The sequence below is a fragment of the Eumetopias jubatus genome, unplaced genomic scaffold (assembly GCF_037043125.1).
Source record: "Eumetopias jubatus isolate StellerSeaLion01/CBP00866 unplaced genomic scaffold, mEumJub1_p1.0 scaffold_4, whole genome shotgun sequence".
Classification (NCBI taxonomy): Eukaryota; Metazoa; Chordata; class Mammalia; order Carnivora; family Otariidae; genus Eumetopias; species Eumetopias jubatus.
This window is the reverse complement of record NW_028274810.1, coordinates 124,849,274-124,856,415: the sequence shown is the minus strand read 5'-3', so window position 1 is coordinate 124,856,415 and position 7,142 is coordinate 124,849,274.

Sequence of the window (7,142 nt, the reverse complement as noted above, 5' to 3'; positions counted from 1 at the left end):
CGTGCGGGCCAACGCAGAAGGGGTGGGGCCGCCAAGGCCAGAGCGCGGCATGCTGGGACTTGTAGTTTGCGGAGGGTGGCAAACCGGGATTTGGCCGGCTGCTGGCGTGGAGTCACGGTGGAACTTAGACTTTTATCTGACTCACAAACTGACCGAAGCCGGGGACAGAGTGTTTGACTGCTCCGTTTTAGGAGATGGGCCCAGAGGTCTTTACCTGCACGCATCAAAAAGCCCTGGCTCCAGGGTAGCTTTTTTAAAACTCCTCCGTGGCACTGTGTTAAGCACATTTTTTGCACTTTGTATCCTCTTCCAATAACTTATGAATGGCGCAGGGGTTCCCACTTTGCAAATGAAGCTATTGGGGTTTAGAGAGAGGTTAAGCAACGTGCTTAGGATCCATTTTTCCGTGGCTAAGAGCTCGGAAATACAGAAATCAATCACTAGTCCCTTGTCTCTAAAAAGAGACACCACCACTACAACCAGTAACAAAGACCAGCGAATTCACGCATTTATAGAATGGAGGACAGAATTTACTCTGGATGCTCCATCAAGGACTATTAATTCTACCTGGAGAAAAACACCAAATTCCAGAAGTCTAAAACTAATATTTACTAGAGTTCTTATACATTCAAGATATTCCTTGAGACTAGAAAATTGAAATTATTGACAAAATGCCGGTCAATATTGCACGGCACAATATTACTGTGACATATTACACAGCAGGTTTTCCTATTTCTCCTCACTCACCTGTTCCTCTCCCACCATTTGTCTTACAAGTTTCTTTCTTCAACCCAATCTTCTATTCCACAAACTCATCCTGGGAGAGCATAATCCGCGCCCCAAAGTTTCAAAATCCATCTCTCTGCGGATCACTCCTCAAATCTAGAACCAGCCCGTGTATCCAACAGCCTTGAGTGGAAGGCTTCACCAGGACAGCCTCCAGACATTAGCTACTGATGCATTCATCCATAGAACGGAGAAGAAGAAGGAGAAGGAGAAGGAGAAGAAGAAGAAAGTTTGTTTTCCCATCAGAGATGTAATAATCCTAATTAGGAAAAATTCAGAAATTATAGAAAAAAAGAAGAAAAAGAGGTACCCATAATATTATCATCCAAAAGTAATGGAGTCTAAAGAGGGTAGAGATATTTGCCCTAATCCTAATATGCCCTGTTCTAGCAGAAAAGGCAATACAGCATAATGTTGAAAGGGCTTCAAGCACCGGATTTGTCTGGGTTCATGATCCTGGTTCAATTATTCACTAGCAGTGTGACCCAACTTGTGAAATGGGCATTGATTAAAATAATGCACGTAAAGTGCCTATCAGATAGCAAGTGAGTAATATGTGTTCATTCAAAATGCCTGTTTCAGGTGCAAAGTAAGAAGAAACCAAAGTCAGGCAGAGAGAAACTTTTTTTCAGTTTTTTTTCTTCTTTTTTAAGGCTGTTTAGTTTTGGAATGTCCACGCTCTTGGGTCCTGTGCCCCCCACCCCACCCCAGCCTCCTCCTGGCCCAACTACCTGAGCCAGATATTCCGCTGCAGGGGTCAAGAAGGCACAGCATGGCAGTTTATGAGTAAGAGAGGGTTCTTTGCCCTTTGAAATCAGGATTCCTGACCTCAGGGGTTTCTAGCCTTTTTACCACTCAGAACCCTTTATTTTCCCCCAAAGTTGTGGAGGATTTGTGCACACAATAAAACTGCATTAATTAACTAATAATTGCTTCGTTTTCCTTTAAAAAATTGAATCCAGTTGTATGTAACAGCCAATACAAGCTTCTGCGCAGCCCGAGCCTACCAGCATTGCCTCATTCTGTGTTAGGGTTTTAGCTGAAAACAAAGAAGTAGCTGTTAGGGACCCCAGGAAGCCTGGGGAAAGGTTAAATGTGATTAACATTGGGCCTTTGGCAATAATGAAAACAGCTCCAAAGGACCCTATTAGTATTGAGGACCTGGCATCTGGACCCCAAGTTTTAAATCACTGCCTCATTTGATAGAGAGGCCCTAGGATAATGTCATTTTTATTTATTTATTTATTTATTTTTTAAGATTTTATTTATTTGTCAGAGAGAGAGAGGGAGAGCACAAATAGGGGGAGTGGCAGGCAGAGGGAGAAACAGACTCCCCAATGAACAGGGAGCCTGATATGGGGCTCGATCCAGGACCCCAGGATCATGACCTGAGCCGAAGGCAGACGCTTAACTGACTGAACCACCCAGGTGTCCCGATAATGTCATTTTTTTTAAAAGAGAGGAGTGCAGGTGTGCCTGGGTGGCTCAATTGGTTAAGCGTCAGCCTTCGTCTCAGGTCATGATCTCCGGGTGCTGGATTGAGCCCCAAGTTGGGCTCCCTGCTCAGCGGGGCGTCTACTTCTCCCTCTCCCTCTGCCCCTCCCCAGCCCAGACTCGCTCACTCACTCTCTCAAATAAATTATAAATTTAAAAAATATTAAAGAAAAAAAAGAAGGGGTGCCTGGCTGGCTCAGTAGGTGGAGCACGAGATTCTTAATCTTGGGGTTGTGAGTTCGAGCCCCACACTGGGTGTGGAGCCTACTTAAAAAAATAAAAAGAGGAGACTAGACCAATAAGAGAGAAGGGCACTTTGTAACTATTAAATACAACTTACATACTTGGGAAAAGCTAGGTGTTAGGCACTGTTAGGAAGTAAAAGGGAATTCTGCAAGTGTTTAAGATTGTGTCGGTTGTGATAAAAATCTGTTTTTATAGATTTTTATTTGTAGAAATCTGATTTTTGATTGAGGGGGTGTGATTGAGTTCCCTACCACAAGATATCACCTCTTCCAGGCAGCTCTCCTTCCTCTTTCCTCTAATTCCTCCATGCTTTTATCCATTGTGGCATTTATCACACTATGGACTGTTGGAAACTAGAGATGGTGTCTTTCTCACTCTTGCAAACTCAGCCCTCAGGCAGACCTTGGCCCAGAGCTGATCAATCATGCTTGTTGAATGGATAGGAAGTGGCAGAAGGAGCAGACAGGAGAACTTCTCAGTTATAAGTCACATATTTAGGTCCTTTCTGAGAAGGAGGGGAGGAACCAACATTTATTGAGCATCTATTATGTACTAGGTTGTGCTGTGGACACCCTATTAACTTCATTTTAAATAATTCTCACAATATCTCCCTCGGAATTAGACATTATAATTTCCATTTTTGCAGAGGAAATACGATCTGAGAGGTCACTTGTCCAGGGTCCCAGGTAGTGAGTAAAAGAGACCAGACTCAACATCAACTTTATCTGACTTTGAAGTCTATGTTCTTAACTAACCCCCAAAACCAAAATGGCAGGATTTCATGAAGACATGGAGAACTGAATCTGAGGCTGGCTCTCCCTGCCTCATGTTCTGAAGGATTAGGGGCTCTCATTTCTTCTTTCTGTGTCTCTGCAGAATGGCTTTCTCTGCCTTGCTTGCACACATTCCAAGAAGGCCTCTGAAACCTGAGCAATTCAAGCCCCCAGAAGAAAATGACAAGCATCACTCTGTGTCTCCATTCCAGGTCATTGGCCTAGAGATTCTACTGGCCAAAGAATGAGATGCCCTTGCCATTTCAAAGAGCTGAAGGCTGAAGGTTCTGGTGGTCTCCTGGTGGCTCAGGGGCAGCTATGGGACTGGGAGGTGGCAGGAAGCCAAGTAGACAAACATGTATGGTCTATGGAATTGGCAGTCACTGTGCCAGGCAGAGTGCTAGGGTCTTCACTCTGGCCTTGGCTGGGAGCCCCTGGGCTAGACTCTAGTCTCTTGGGTACATCATTTCACAACCCCAGGGGTGCTTCCAGAGTGTAAGATTGTTCTCACTATACTTAGAAATTACAGACCTCTACACCCATCCCTGTCTTGAGCCCTGCTCAATTTCTATTTCTGCCTCTCAAAGGTAACTCCCTTCTAGAACAACAAAACATTATCTTTGACCATAGGCTTTAACCAAGAGTGGGAAGACTGGTTGTTTTCAAATTGGTTTTGGAATTACCCAGAAATCCAGATGTTCTATGAAGCAAAAGGAAGTTTTATTCAGCCCTCAAAACCTCAGTGTCTGAAGTTACTACTTTCCTTCCTGGCCCAAGGGAGATGTTAGAGGTACTTTGAAAAAAGGCTGACACTTCACTAACTATACATTCCTTAGTCAGGCATTCAAAGCCATCTCCAGTCTGTTACCAAACTCATACTGTTTTATTATTTGTTTAGTGTTCTTGTTTCTGCAACTTCATTGGGGTATAACTGACAAACAATTAACTGCACATATTTAAAATGAATTTTGACATAGGTATGTATCTGTGATAACTACCCCCCACCCCACTCAAGATGATGAACATATCCATCACCTCTAAAGGTTTTATCCCTTCCCTACCTTATTTCTTTAACCGAATCCTGCTCTGCAGCCTGGCTGGTCCTCTCCAGAATGGGCCTCCCACATTGCCCCCACCCCCAAGTCCTTCCTTCATCTTGCAACCTTCCCTGACCTTACCAGGTCCCAGCTCACCATTTCCTTCGTCAGTCTCTCCCAGTGCCCTGCCACCACAAACAAGTGGGATTTACCTTCAGAATAAAAGAGTGGTTCAACATAAGAAAATTAATCAATATAATACATCATATTAATAGATGAAGGGGGGATCCATACAATTATCTCAGTTGATGCCAGAAAAGGCACTTGACAAAAACCCAGCACCCTTTCACTATGAAACCTGTCAGAACACTAAGACTAGAACTTCCTCAACATGATAAGGGACATTCATGAAAAACCCACAGATAATGAGACTTGATAGCAAAACTGAAAGCTTTCTTTTATGATCATGAACAAGACAAGGATGCCCTCTTTCACCAGTGCTATTCAACATAGTATTTGAAGTTCTATCCAGAACAATTAGATGAGAAAAAGAATAGGTATCCAGATTGGAAAAGAGTAAAACTACATCCATTTAAAGAGGACATGATCCCACATATAGAAAATCCTAAAGAATCCACAAGAAAACTACTAGAGCTAACAAATGAATTCAGCAAAACTGCAGGTTACAAAATCAACAAACAAAAATTAGTTGTTTGTATACACCAGCAATAAACAATCTGAAGAACAAATTAAGAGAACGATTACAATAACAATAGCACCTAAAAGAATATCTATGAATAAAATGTAACCAAGGAGGTGAAAGACTTGCACACTGAAAACTACAAAACTTGCTGAAAGAAATAAGACCTAAATAAATGGAAAGGCATCTCATGTTCATAGATAGGAATACTAAATATTGTTAAGATGTCAGCACTACCCAAAGCAATCTAAAGAGTCAACATAATTGCTTCCATAGTTCATAATTCAAATTTTCAATAACTTTTTTTCCAGAAATGCAAAAGCCAATCCTCAAATTTATATGAATTGCAAGGGACCCCCAAAAAACAAAATAATCTTGAAAAAGAAGAAAGTTAAGGACTCATACTCCTGATTTGAAAACTTACTATAAACCTACAATAATCAAAACAATGTGGTCATGGAAAAAGGATGGATACATAGACCAAAGAAATAGAACTGAGAATCCAGAAATAAACCTTCACATATATAGCCATCTGATTTTTGAGAACGGTACTAGGTCCATTTAGTGAGAGAAAGATAGTTGCTTCAACAGATGGTACTGGGAAAACTGGATTACCACAAGCAAAAGAATGAAGTTGGACTTCTACCTCACACCATATGCAAAAGTTTACTCAAAATGGATTAATGACCCAAATATAAGAACTGTAACTATAAAACTCTTAGAAGAAAATGTAGGGGTAAACCTTCATGACCTCGGATTTGGCAATAGATTTTTTTCTTACTAAGTAATCTCTAGGCCCAATACGGGGCTTGAACTCATAACCCAGAGATCAAGGGTCCATGCTCTACCAACGGAGCCAGCCAGGTACCCCCGGCAATGGATTCTTAGATATGACATCAAAAGCATGAGTAACAACAATAACAAAGATAGATAAATTGAACTTCATCACAATTGAAAATTTTTTGTGCATTAAATGGCAATATCAAGAAAATGAAAATACAATCCACACAAGGGAGAAAATACAGTCAATTCTCGTTCCTCTCAATAGTTATGCTCTATTATGTCACCATGAACACTGAATTAGTGAATACTGAACAAATGCTCCTAGGGTTAAGATCCTGGAAGCTTTTGATCATAACACTTTTGTAAACTGATCAATACATAACCTGTTCTATGTGTTTTTCTGTTTAAAGATAACTTATTTAATATACATTGTTGATTCATTAACATTGAACTCTCAGCCAACAGCACTATAACTCATGCCTGAATGAAGCTTGTCTAATATGTATTTTCCTCCATAAGGCACCTCACAGCCTTCTTGCATTTATAAGCACTAGACAGCACTCCAGCACTACACTTGGGGGTCATATTAAACAGCGAAATCACCAATAAAAGACAAAAAAAAAATACTTAAAAAGTGGCACTAACAGACTATAGAAAGGATGCTTTCTATAATCTGAGAGCTGAAATATGAGGCAAAGCACCACTTTTTTTTTTTAACTTCATCTGGGAACATGCAGATTGGCAACTCAAACGTCTTGCCACCATTCACATGTGCATGGATGAGCACAGAAGTGCCATGAATATTTATTTGGGGATTACAAATATATTTTAGTGAGTAGTCAAATTTCTACAAACAGAATCTGTGGATAATGAAAATTGACTGTATTTGCAAATCATATATCTGATAAAGGTGTCATATAGAATATACAAAAACCCCTAAAACTCAGCAACAAAAGGCAACCCAATTACAACTTGGCAAAAGAATTGAACACACACTTACTTCTCCAAAGAAAATATACAAATGGTCAATAAGCAGATAAAAGATGTGGAACAGCATTAGTCATTAGAGAAAGGCAAATCAAACCCACAAGATACCACTTCATACCTATTAGAATAGTTACAATAATACTTTTTTTAAAACTGAAAATAAAAGGTGTTGGTGAGGATACAGAGAAACTGGAGCCCTTGTATGTTGCTGGTGGAGTAAAATGGTTACAGACACTGTGGAAAACATTTTGTCACTGTGGAAAAGTTTGATGGTTCCTCAAAAAATTAAACATAGAATTACTATTTGATTCAGCAATTCCACTCCTAGATATATAT